Below are 13991 nucleotides of genomic sequence, written 5' to 3' on the forward strand. Positions count from 1 at the left end.
GAAATTCATAAATACTTTGGAAATAGACATAGGAACTCCCAGGGAAAAGAAGGAAGGAAAGGAGGGAGAAAATTGAGGAAAAGAAAGAAAGGAAGGGAGAAAGAAATGAAAGAATGGAGGAAAGAAAGAAGAATATATGGAGAGAAAAAGGAAAGAAAGGGAAGGAAGGAATGCGAGGGAAGGAAGGAATGAGTGAGAAGGAAGAAAGAAAGTTCTGGCCTCAAGTACAATACTTCTAATGAGATTAGTGAATATACCTCAGAATTCAAACTAAAATGTGCCACTGTCTGGTGGACCATCCCTCTATATAGTGCATTATTTTTTATGTGAAATTACAGCATTATTCACTCAAATAATTTCTTTGCAATATATTTGAAAAGCCACCAACAGAAGTCCTCAAGGCACCTTTGCATATAGAAAAAAAAAAACATCAAAGAAAAAACTTAGTCCTTTGCAGTTGGTTTTATTATCAGTTCCACTTCACTGATGTAGCCTTATTTTCTACTGATTCTGTGTGTATTTCCTACTTAAATATTTGTTCTAATTATTGCCTTTTCATCAGACAGTGAGGGTTGTTGAAAGATATCACAGGAGACTGAACTCTAGCTGAATTCTACAAATTCTTTGCCAATCAAATGTTATTTAATAATTCATTTGTCATTAATAATTGTCATTTCATTCCTATTTAACTATTCCACCACCTGCTTTCTTTCTTTTTATTTTTTTATGCCTAACTTACAAGGACAATGTCATTCAAGCTTTAATGTATAAATGTCTCATTGTAGATGTATGAGATAACCGTGATACCAAATGCCTGAAGAAGTAACCTTTTGATTAAGATACATGTATTATCTCTCCTTGAAACTCAGTAAATTTTTATCCTTTAAATTATTAAATAAAGCATAATTTGTGAATCAGGTAAAATACATGTATATGCATCTGTGTAAGTATACATATATGTACAAATATATGTGTATGTCTCTATATGCATATACCTACATTTTCTTTTTTATTCTTCCAGAACCGCTCTATGTGTGGGGATTTTCCTGATCACATTAATGCTTCTAAAACTTATGGACTGAAATGGATGCTTGAGATACTAAGGTGTTTTGTTTGCTGTTCTTGTTTTTCCCCTTTTTGGTGGGACAATGAGGGTTAAGTGACTTGCTCAGGGTCACACAGCTAGTAAGTGTCAAGTGTCTGAGGCTGGATTTGAACTCAGGTCCTCCTGAATCCAGGGCCAGTGCTTTATTCACTGTGCCACCTAGCTGCCGCAAGATACTAAGTTATAATATGACTTGTGTAGGACAATAAAGGTGGTTGTGCTCATACCCAGGACATTCTGACTCTCAGGACCAGCTTCTATCTGCTAAAACATAAAAATTCTAAACATATGTTTATGGATATGGAGAAAGGAAAACATATTTATTAATATAAAATTGATAAAGTTTAGATCTTTGAGTCAGGTCTACTTCTGATCTGAAAGTATATATAACATACTATATATGACATCTCAAAACCTGTATTTAGAGCAATTTTACTATACATATGGTATGTATTTAAAGATCAACAGAAAGTGATATTGTAATATGATTTACAAACCTTCGAACACTACAAAAATGTTAGTTACTATATCAAGACCCATTTGAAAATTCAATTCACCAAACTTTTAGTAAGCACTTGCAGGGATTTAAGAAAGGTGATGGGGCAACTAGATGGTACAGTGGATAAAGCACTGGCCCTAGATTCAGGAAGACCTGAGTTCAAATCCAGCCTCACACATGTGATACTAGCAGTGTGACCCTGGGCAAGTCACTTAACCCTCATTGCCCTGTCAAAATCAAAACCAAAACAAAACAAAACAAAACAAAACAAAACAAAACAAAACCAAAACAAACCAAACCAAACCAAAACAAAACAAAACAAAAAAAAGGTGCTGAGGATACAATGCTAAAACTAAAAAAAAAAATAGCCCTCAAGGAATTTGGAAGCATTCTATTTGAGCATACATTGATCAAAAAATCAATCAAATTTATATGGATGTTCAAAGAAAAGCTGAAATTAGTCCCTGCCCTCTAAGAGCTTACATGTCAATGGGAGAATTGGCATGCACTATGTACATGTATACAAGATACATACAAAGTAGATGTGAGGTGACCTTAGAAGACAGGGTGCTAGTAGATGGGGTTACCTGGAAAGACCTTCTGCAGAAGATAGTGTTTAAACTGAGTACAGTGAGAAGCCAGGTATTGAGAAATGGTAATAAGGAAAGAGATCATTCCAGGCAAGTACTATAGCCAGTAGAAGGGCCCAGATCCCATCCTCACAACTCCTTGATATTGCTTTTAAGATTTTTAATAACAGGGACCTTGCAGTAGCCAAAGAGAGAGAAAAGATGGCTCATGCCAGCTCCATAGACCAAGCTTCTATAATAGCAGCAGCCATCACCACATCTGCTACCAGCACAACTGTGGTTGGCTGAGATTCTGGCAGCTGCAGTAAACTGGGACACAGAAGTGGGGGACGCCACGCGAAGGTGAGGCCAGCTCTCTTACCTCTTTGTCCCCAGGGCAGCACCCAAGAGATCGGCTTAGCAAAAATCCAGTGCTCTGCAGCTTGCTCTCCTGGTCAGCATCTTGTCAGGCCCATGGCCAAGCAGGACATAGGAGGCAAACTTAGGAATGGTTTTGGGGCTACCTCTGTCTTACTCTCTGGTTCAGGTCATAGCATGCCATCAAAGCACAAGTGGGGATGGGATAAAAGGACCCTAAATGTAGACAGACACTGCCCCTCACAGAACTAGGCTTTGATCTGAAGTCCCTTTTCATTTTTGCTCTGGTCAGTTTTAATTTTTTTTTTAAGTCTGTTCCATCTAGGCTCAAGGATTTATGACACTGTGCCTAGGTGTTGCCTCTGGACTCTCTGGGCCCCTCACAGCTCTGCGCATTCTAGGCCTTCTCCACTTCTCTCCCCTCTCCCTCCCTTGCGCCGTGATTTCTTTGACCCCCGGTCAGCACAGAAGAATCTTCCTCCCCTTTCCTTATATAGAGAAGTGGGGAAATGTCATGGGGTGCCCAGAAGTTCTCTAGGGCACACCAAGGAATCTTGTCCTTGAGAGGCTAAACCAGAGGACAGATACACTTAGAGAGATAAGTGGAACCAAATCAGACTGAGCTAGTTTAGGATTCCCACCCTTCATTCTGGTCTCCCTTACCCCTGGGGAGATAAATTTGGGTGTGGCTGCAGCCTTTGTGTCCTGAAGAGAAAGCCACCCCTCACCAAATTCCTCTAGTCACTACCAGTGGGGGATGGGCCTCCACTCCTCACCCAATTCCCCCAGCTACCACCAGTGGGGGATGGTCCTCCCTCACTAAAGGAACTTGCCACAGGCAAATGGTCCACCCCCATCAGTCCTCTATAAAAGTACCTACCAGCCGCCTGTTCAGAGAGATTGGTACCTCAGAGCCACGTGCTTTGTGCCTATCTCCCCATGAGAATTCCAAGGATTTCTTTCATGGTTTCCCTTCCCCTCCCCCTCCCCTTCCCTTCCCTTGCCCATAAATAAACTACCACCTTATTCTTAAAAAAAAAAAAAAGTAATAGTCTAAAGTCCCTCAAAAGATAGGCTATTTTTTTCCTTAAAAGGTATAGAAAATATCCTGGAAATTTAATTGAATAAAAGGGCTAAGTTTCTAACTACTGACATAATTTCCCAGTGAACTAAAAGTCAGAGCTACTATCTCAAAATTGTGACTGCTAGATCAGCATGAACAAACCAGAAGCAGGAAAATGTAGCCCAATGGAAACAATTGTTGAATATGTTTTCCCTGCTTTAGGTAATTATGGCTATATTTTATTCAATGTTAGGAGGTCTATTCATGTCCCATTTCATTCCATTGCAGCTTCTGAACCCGCACACCAGCTTGAAGACTAATATTGAAGAAAAACAAATGAACAAAAAAGATAGTAAGAGTATGAGTCAGATACACAAGCATAACTTCTGGAGGAAGGGGAGAATTCCCATTAGTCCTTGCCTTTCCCCTTCATCAACCAACCTAGTTCACACTCTGCTTGTATATAAACAGCAGTATAATTGTAAGAGCTGATACTAATATAATAAAATGCTATATTATTTGATCTAGACAATTAGATAATATAATATATATTAAGAGGCTAAGCATTGGATATTTTATAATGGAAATGCAAATGGTTTTAAGAAAGAGATAAATCAATGTAAGTTGGCATCTCCAGGGAAAATTTTACAAAGGTATGAGATAGGATGAAGATAAATAGAAATCTTGGGGAATTGCAAGAAAGTATAAATAAAGACAGAGAAATAGGAATGCACAGCTTTATTTTTACATTGTCTTTAATCTTATTACTATCAACACTGTCAAACAAGTATTCTCCTTTTGTAATTTCTGCCTTTCACACTCATTAAACTGTATGGGCTACTTTCTGTCCCTCAGTGAGCTCCTCTCTCTCCTCTGCTGACTTTTAATCCTCTTCTTATTCATTAATATCGATGGTCTCCTGGATTCTTTCTTAGATGTTATTCTTTTCTCATTCTATAGGCCCTATTTAGATAATTTTATGTACCCCATAGCTTTGTAGTTTCATCCAATACTAATATGCCAATGACTCCTGTTTTCAGTCTTGAGTCCTGTGCTGTAATTCAGTACCATATTTCAAACTACCTACTGGATATTTCTACTTGATATTTCATCAAACTTAACATATTCTAAATTGAAATTATCATCTTCCCTGAAAAACTCTTAATTGCTGCTCCTTTTTTTTTTTTTTAGTAGCACCACCATTGTCCAAGGCAGTTACAGGAAGATGAGAAATGAAATCTTAGAGTGGTGCAAAGAGATGAAAGAGAAATGACAAATCAGAATAATTGTCAAAATGTTTGGGACAGATAAGAAGTAAGAAGAAACAGGGATAGAGAAAATCACAATAAAAAAGCAAAAAAAGTGTACAACAAAAACCTGTGGGGCTATAATACAATATAGTAGATCATCTTTCAAATTATAATACAAAGTATATTTAATTAATTTTAAAATACTCTCCTAAGACAGAAAATCTGAGCCTTTGAATTTAGGAGGAAAATATTTCTAATATTGAGGTATGCATTAAAAATATGGAAGGAAACCTTGATTTAGAGCTTTTGGGGAGAGTGTTGAGGAAGCTCATAAAACTTTGCCTTCGGAAGAATGGATTGCAATTTAGGTCAAAGGTCATGGGATTTCAAGCTGAAAGGGACATTTGAAATTTATTTTTCTGAAATACTGAAATTATTAGGGGGAAGTAGAGAGAATGAAAAAAAAAAGACATGATGTTTTAAATATATTGCTCTCATTTGGAGAATTTATTTGGTAAAGATCTGTATGTGAACTCAACTGAGTCCCCAAATACAAATTTTGTTTGAATAAATGTTCAATCTATGCCCAGTAAGCAAGGAAAATTTCCACATTTATGTTCAATGCTTAGTTTTTTAAATATTAGACCTGGCAAAATGACACTAAATGTTACTCTTCATCATTTGGTCCCCAAATTTAATATTATGCAAATGCAAAAGCATTTATGGAATGTTCCATTTTTTTTCCTAAATTTTGCCATTTTCATTTATTTTAGCTTTTAGGGTTTATAGTATGGGACCTAGATTCATTGGCATACCGGCTACTGCAAAATGTCTCAAATACTACTGATTGAACTAAATTTGGCTTTTATGCAGAACTACATGGGGGGAGAATACTAATATAGTCATAAAGGACTTGGAAACTACAACTATTTGTCATTTGCCAAGCTGTGTTTACAGACTGGCAGAAAAATACTATAAAGGAGTAATTCTCTTAAAATCGGTTTCCCTGGTCCATTATTTTTAGCACAAAGAAATTTCCTAAGACCCATACTAAATAAAATATGATTTGAAATGCTGCCCCATTCTAAAGCCTTAACCTTGCTGCATACAATTATTGATATAAGAGCTGACTCCATTTAGAATTATGGAGAAGGAGGCAAGATTGCAAGTGGGAATTTTTCAATTTGCTGCAATAAGAGGCATAATAAATTATATATCTATGAAGTCCCCATGCTCCAAAAAGGAAACTGAATTACTTTGTAAAGTACAGGAGGATGTTTCACTCTTACTATATTCCCATCTAACCTATTCTTAGCCTTACTAAAACAAGTCTAGGCAAGAAGTAATTGTGTTTTCTGTACTACATAATGTTTAAGCAGGTTCCCAATTTCTACGGGTGCAGTCTAGGGCAGTGCCATGAGAACTGGACTTTGAATCATGGAAACTGGTTCAAAAGTTGTCTCAGAGTCATTGAGAACACTGAAGGTACCATTATTTGTGTCTATAAATTGATTTACATTTAGGTATCAGTTGAACTACATCAAAGGTTCCTAACCTGGGGATCAAGGAATATGCGTGTGCACATACACACACATGCATATACATATATAGACACACATATACACATATGTATGTATACATATACTATATATACATATAAATACAATATATCTATACACATATGTATATGTGTGTATAGATATGGAAATATATTTTAAAATTGCTTTCCTTTATAACACAATGTTATTTTATTAATTTAAAAACATTCCGAGAGGTCAATATATTTTCCCAGACTGTCAAAGGGGTGAATTGTATAAAAAAAGTTCATGAATCCCTGTACCAGGTAAAAGATACTTCTGTCTCTGAGATTCTCTGATTTTCTGATCCAACCATTTTATTAGTTAATAAAAATGGGTAAATATGAATTTAGGATTTATTATTCTTAATTTGGAAATCCATTTGTGAAGTTTTGTTTTGTTTCCCTGAAAATCCTTTTAAAATTTACCTTAAAATTCTTTACCTTCACAGTTCAATGAGAATTATTATGGTTTTTAGATTCAATGTGATTTATTCTACTCTGGAATTATTGACTAATCACTTGTCAAGGATTCTATAGAAAATATAACTCCTACAAAAATTGTAAGACTAATGAAGCCAATCTAGTACACAGTTTTCTGGTGTAATATATCTGGGGGGAATAGTATTAATTAGTTGATTTTTTTCTTTTTTTTTGTACCAGGCTCATTATGTCATTGGTAAAGGGTGACTGTCAATAAGGAAATACTCTTTAAGGTAGGTGGGCATCTATCCTGTACTTTATAGAAAGGTATTTTTTTTTGTTTCTTTTGTTCTTATTGTATAATCACAGCTAAATTTATATAGTACTTTAAAGTTTTCATAGTACTTTCCTATCCATATAAATTGAATCTCATAATCACCCTTGGGCATGTAGTTAAGTCATTGCAATAGTCTCCAGCTATCTGTGAACCTATTTTGGGGTTTTCTTTTGAAAATGTCGAGTTATCTGCCATTTATTTCTCTAGCTCATTTTACAGATGAAGAACTGAGCAAACAGAATTAAGTTACTTGCCTAGGTTCACATGGCTAACAAGTGTCTGATGCTAAATTTGAACTCATGAAGATGTCTGATTCCAAACCAAATACAAGGATTTCCATTTTACAGATTAGAAAAATATTCTAAGAAGTATATAGCATAACCAAAGTTGAAGAGTTATAAGCAGAACAAATAGGAATTAAAAATTTTATCGCTTTTCTTCAAGTACAATACTTTGCCTATTGACAACTGGATAGCTTGCTGAGCCTTTATTCAGGGAAACTTGAATGAAAATCTAGTCTTAGACATTTACTAACTGTATGACCATTGGAATTTCACTTAACATCTCTCTACCTCAGTTTCCTCAGCATAAAATGAAGTTCAAAATTGTATTTATCCTACCTTCCAGCATTGTTTTGAGGAGCAAATGAAATATTTGTAAAGTACTTAGGTAAATACCTCACACTTGATAAATGTTTTTTTTTTTCCTCCCTTCACTCTGTAACACAAGATCCATCTATAAGAAGTTTGAGGATAAAGGATTAAGAAAAAAAATCTCTTTGACTAATTGCTATCATGCTCAATCTATGAAAGTTATGACTCAGAATATAAATGGCCAAGTCTATTGTATAAGTTTACATCTTGACTTATTGAGTAGAAACCATGTTGTTGTTGTTTTTTCCGTTATTTTCATGAAATACCTGGAATAATATGAATACCTTCCAATGATGTGGCTATTCCCTCCCTTCATGCATATTATAGCTCATCTACTCATTTTCATCCTTTATGATAATTATCTATATTCTTCCATAAAATAATCATGAGAAGATCTACCCTCAAAATGGGTGACTTTTATTAATTCATTTAAAAGAATGGGTACATAATCTATCCCATCTATCTGTCATCTCTTACTCTTATTACATGACTGTCTCATATTTTTTAAAATCTATTTCCAGGATCACATAATTTATCCCTTGGTTCTTATATATAAGTTATTATGGGTCATTGAATACTTACATCACAAATTATTTTTCTCCTTTGATAGTTGATTGGTATTTCTTTTGGGGAAAGTTAGAGGGGAATTGCTATAATTTCTAAATAGCCTTGTCCTCAATAGAATTCTTTCATAACAAAGAAGTATAGTCAAGAAAAATAAAACAACACAATGGCTTTGTCTAATCATATAGGTCACATTGTGTTCCTGTGCTCTACTATACCTTTAAGGTCTAAGAGAAAGGGGTATATTTCATCAACTGTGCTGTGGGCAAGATTTGTCATTGGATTCATGAATTCTTTTGCCTTTTGTTGTATATCTTTATCTATATATATTTGCATTTCTTTGGTTACAGGTTAAATTTTATTTTTCTTTACCTTTTTTTTTTTCCAGGCAACGGGGGTTAAGTGACTTGCCCAGGGTCACACAGCTAGTTAAGTGTCAAATGTCTGAGGCCGGATTTGAACTCAGGTACTCCTGAATTCAGGGCCGGTGCTTTAACCACTGCACCATCTAGCTGCCCCCATTTTTCTTTACCTTTTAAGTAACATGAAATTTTTATTCTTTTGAGATTACAGTATTACATGAGTTAAAATCATGTTACATCACCAGGAGGTGATAAATGATAATGTTACTAAAAATTAAAAAGTGAGTTTTGGGAGTAATAAATACCTTGGGATCATTATAATTACCTCATCATTTTCCAAAGGTAATTCAGCTTACTCCCCAGTTCCTAATACAGTTCTGAGCCCTGATCAGAACATCAAATACATGCTGTTAAACTTTTTGTAATGGTGGATAAACTCAATGGCCCCACTTCAGTTCATAGTCTGAATAATATGAATTATTTTTCCTTTTTATGTTCCCTCTGCACCATTTTTAAGGTAGGCAGCGATCATGGATTTCAGTGAGAAATTTTGAGGTTTTTGACAAGCTTTGCAATGGATAAAGTATTATTTTCAGTTGAGAGGATTTTGAGAACATCATCATCTTTTAAAAAATACATCTTCTATTTGGATTTTGCTTTGGACTTTCTCCATTGTAATATTGAACACATTTTAATAAGGTATATCTACTTATTTTTGCTTTGCTTTATAAGCTAGTGTGCATACCCTTTGACCCAGCAAGACCACTATTAAGTCTTTCTCCCAAGGAGATCGTAGAAAAGGGAAAAGGAACCACATGTACAGGAATATTTATAGCTGCTCTTTTTGTGGTGGCAAGGAATTGGAAATTGAGGGAATGCCCATCAAATGGGTAATGGCTGAAGAAGGTGTAGTATTTGAATACAATGGAATATTATTGTGCTGTAAGAAATGATGAACACACAGATTTCAGAAAAAACTTGGAAATACTTAAGTGGACTTATGCTGAGTGAAGTGAGCAGAACCAGGAGAAAGTTGTACACAATAACAGAAACATAGTGTGATGATCAACTGTGATAGATTTAGCTCTTCTCAGCAATGCAATGATCCAAGACAGTTCCAAAGGGATCATGATGGAAAAATGTTCTCCACATCCAGAAAAAAAGAACTGTGCATTCTGACTGCAGATTGAAGCATAATGTTTTTGTTTTGTTTTTGTTTTTTGAGGTTTTTCTCTTTTTCTCTCTTTCTTCTTTCACAGCATGACTAAGGCAGAATTATGTTTAATGCAATTGTATATATATAACCTATATTAGATTGCTTGCTGTCTTGGGTAGGGTGGAAGAAGGGGAGGGAGAGTGAAAAAATTGAAACTAGAAATCTTATAAAAACAAATGTTGAAAACTATCTCTATGTGTCACTGGAAAATAATAAAATATTGTTATGAAAATCAAATTTAGAAGCTAGGTTCATTATCTAGAGTTATTACAGAAAATAATTAAATATATATTATATAGAATTTAGAATCTGTGTATTTTTGAACACAATTATCATTCTGATTGCCTCTTTAAACTAATGCCATATGATCTCAAAATACAAAAAGGAAACACTTTGTTGTATCCCTTTTACTATTATATTTTACTCTGCTAAGTCTTTTTTGGTTGTCAACAACAAAAAAAATATGTTCAATGGAATCTTCACAAATGTCAACGAATTGTGGGACCTTGAAGGTATGTCTTGTTTTGGAAATTATCTATTAAAGCTTTAATGTTACTTTCACATATTATCATCAAAAATAACCCTAATGTATTCTTATATATTTGTTATATTTCATAGAGCTGAGAAAGTAAATGTATGGGTACATGAGTCATAGTTACAGATGTCTTCTTATTCATTATTTTGTATATTGTTAAAATCAGTTATTTTTCTTATAATTCTTAGAATCTTTCCCTTTCTAAGACTTGGGCAATGATCCCTGTAATTTGAAATGTGTCATCTACTTCAAACCAGAATTCCATCATTTATATTTTGACTAATCTACACATTTATTCATTTATTTACCCATTCATTCATTTATTTATTTGTTTATTTATTTATCCACCTATTTAGTTATTTGTTTGTTTAATTTTTGGCAGGGCAATGGGAGTTAAGTGACTTGCCCTGGGTCACACAGCTAGTAGGTATCAAGTGCCTGTGGTCACATTTGAACTCAGTTCCTCCTGAATACAGGGCTGGTGCTTTATCCACTGTGCCACCTAGCTTCCCCCCTATTCAGTATTTCTCAATTCATTTTCTTTTTTGGGATTTCTACCTAATGATTATCCTTAAATATTTTCCTACCTTGTGCAGGATACCTTTCATTGTAACCCCCTCACACCACCTATCCTACTCACTGCTATTGGCTTCCTTCTTTAGATTATCACATGTTTACAATTTCTACATATTGTAGGTGAATAGTGGTTTGCATTCTGTTTCCCCCATTAGAAAGTAAGCTTCCTAATGGCAGAGACCCAATGATATTTTTGCCTTTCCTTTTATATTCATGGCTTAACACAATTTTTGGTACATAGTGAGCATTTAATGAATGCTTTTTGACTCATTTGAAAGTGTACCGTTATTTCAACTTTACTTTGTTGTGGGCTGCATGTCTCTCTGCTCTGTAATAGAATAAAGTGTTTCTGACTGAGGCTTTTTCTAGGTTCTTTTAATATTTTTATAGGATTACAGGATCACATATTCAAAGGTGGAAGGAATTTCTAAGGCATTAAAACCAACCCTTTCGATTTGTAGATAAGAAAATTAGAGGCACAAAGAGGTTGAGTGATTTGCCCTTGATCACAAAGTTAGTTGGTATTTGACCTCAGGGCTTTACAATTTAAAGCTCAGCACTGTCCTCTTCTCCATTGAACTTTTCCACAAATGTCACTGAGACAATTGTTTTAAATTGGCTAAACGTCTTTAATAAATGACAGCAACCAAAGTCAACACATTTATTTTCTTCATTCCCTATTGTCCAAAATCAACAATTGACTCTGAAATGATCAGTCTTTTTACTGTTTCACAAGAAAAAATATTGTAATTAAATAAATTCTCCATATAACACTTGGATAGTGAGCACTCGGATAAATTAAATTGCTATTTGATAATGATAGGCATATCAGGGAGATACTTCCTACAAGGTATTTGACTGATCATAAATATCAATATACAAATATGAATTTATTTTATTGTTGTTATCTCATATTCCTAAACAAAAAAGAAAATCTTATATTTAACTCATGGTGACATAAAAGTGATCCTGATTCCTCAGATATGGATGTTTATAGAGCACAGCTTCAGTTAGGTCTTAACCAGCTGAAAGGTCTTATGGCAGAAGCCTGACAACAAACTATTTATGTTGCCCATAAGAGTGGCTTATTGGAGGAAGCTAGGTAGCACAGTGGATAAAGCACCGGCCTTGCATTCAGGAGGACCTGATTTCAAATCCGGCCTCAGACACTTGACACTTACTAGCTGTGTGACCCTGGGCAAGTCACTTAACCCTCATTGTCCTACCAAAAAAAAAAAAAAAAAAAGAGTGGCTTATCACCAGAAGTTTGAAGACTAGGTGAAAACTGTATTAACATAGGATTCCTAGTCCAGAAAATTAGGTATGCAACACAAAACTATTGAGGAAAGAAATGTGGTAAAAATTATTGGCATTTTAGCTGACTCATTTGGCAGGTGCCACACCTGGCCTACCCTGAAGTTATGTATGCTACTGAGGTCAGAAGGAGAACTCTCCATAGGCAGTTTCTGAAGGAGCTCCTCTTTTTGGGGAGGAAAGATTGAATGTTCCCTGAAGGGAAGCAGAGGCACTTCCAGAATACTAGCTCTCTCTCTCTCTCTCCCTCTCTCTGGCTTCTGCTCTTCTGGTGGCACGAGCAACTGTAGACTTTCCAGGTGTTGGTGAGTTAATTATGGAAAACCCTAAATTCCTTTGAATTAGCTTAATTGGAAATGATCTGGGGATTGCATAGGCTAAATTTAGAGTTAAGAGTATTTATCTGTATTTCTTTTTTTCCTATTTCCTTTTCTTTGATTTTTATTAGTTTCACCTTTGTTGCTTAATTAATTCCCAAGTAATAAAACCTGATCTGTCTGTGAATTAAAGCTGCAAGGCTCGTTTCTTATTGGCCTTGGAGAAATATCTAAAAAGGGCAGTTCAGAGGGGATGGTAAACCTAAAAGGTCCCTCATATTTCCAAGACCCCAATATTCTGGTGAGTCACCCAATTAACACTCTGTATATCAAATCTTGACCCTCACAGGAAACATCACTGGACATTGAAAGTTTGTTTGATACACAGTTGCGCTCAATTCTCTCTTCTACGAGTTTTGTATCAGAAAGAAAAGGGCTAGGGTTACTGTACATTTAAAAACAGCTTTTGTGGGTTATATGTGGGGTCTACACAACAGTACAAAGGGAGAGGCTCTGAAGAACAATAATGGAAACAATGCAAATGGCAACACAAGAGAAAGATTGAAAGTCCAAAAGTTTAAGAGAGAGAACCTTAGTAGAAACATAATGTATCAACTGATAAACCAATAGACATGATGATAAAGACAAAAAGGAACATTAATAAAAGTTCAAAAGGAATCTAAATCACGATGGACAAAAATAATAATATGAAGTAAAATTAAACACAATTATTTAAGGGGATTAGGGATGGAATCCTACAGGACCAAGGAGAAGGAATCCTACAGGATCCCAGGGATTAAAATCATTTTATATTCTCAAGGATGTTGCAAAGTTATACTATTCCCCTTAATTGCTGGGTGCCCCATTATTTTTGTTGTTGTTTTCTGGTGGGGCAATGAGAGATAAGTGACTTGCCCAGGGTCACGCAGCTAGTAAGTGTCAAGTGTCTGAGGTCAGATTTGAATTCCGGTCTTCCTGAATCCAGGGCTGGTGCTTTATCCACTATGCCACCTAGTTGCCCATATCTTTTTAAATAATTTAACCCACAGCACCCTTGAAACTGGTTCTGATAGGTGAAATTTTCACTGTTTGCCCTTTCTGTGGCCTGCCATGCTACTTCCTGGCCATCTGTAAGCCAAGCTGCCTATATTTTGGTATGCTCTTTCTCCTCACCCATTTTATCTTCATCCTTCTCATATTCTTTTTTTTTTAGTAAAAATAAACACTTTCATTAAAAGTTTTAAATTTCAAATT

This window comes from Dromiciops gliroides, chromosome 6 (genome assembly GCF_019393635.1).
Source record: "Dromiciops gliroides isolate mDroGli1 chromosome 6, mDroGli1.pri, whole genome shotgun sequence".
Classification (NCBI taxonomy): domain Eukaryota; kingdom Metazoa; phylum Chordata; class Mammalia; order Microbiotheria; family Microbiotheriidae; genus Dromiciops; species Dromiciops gliroides.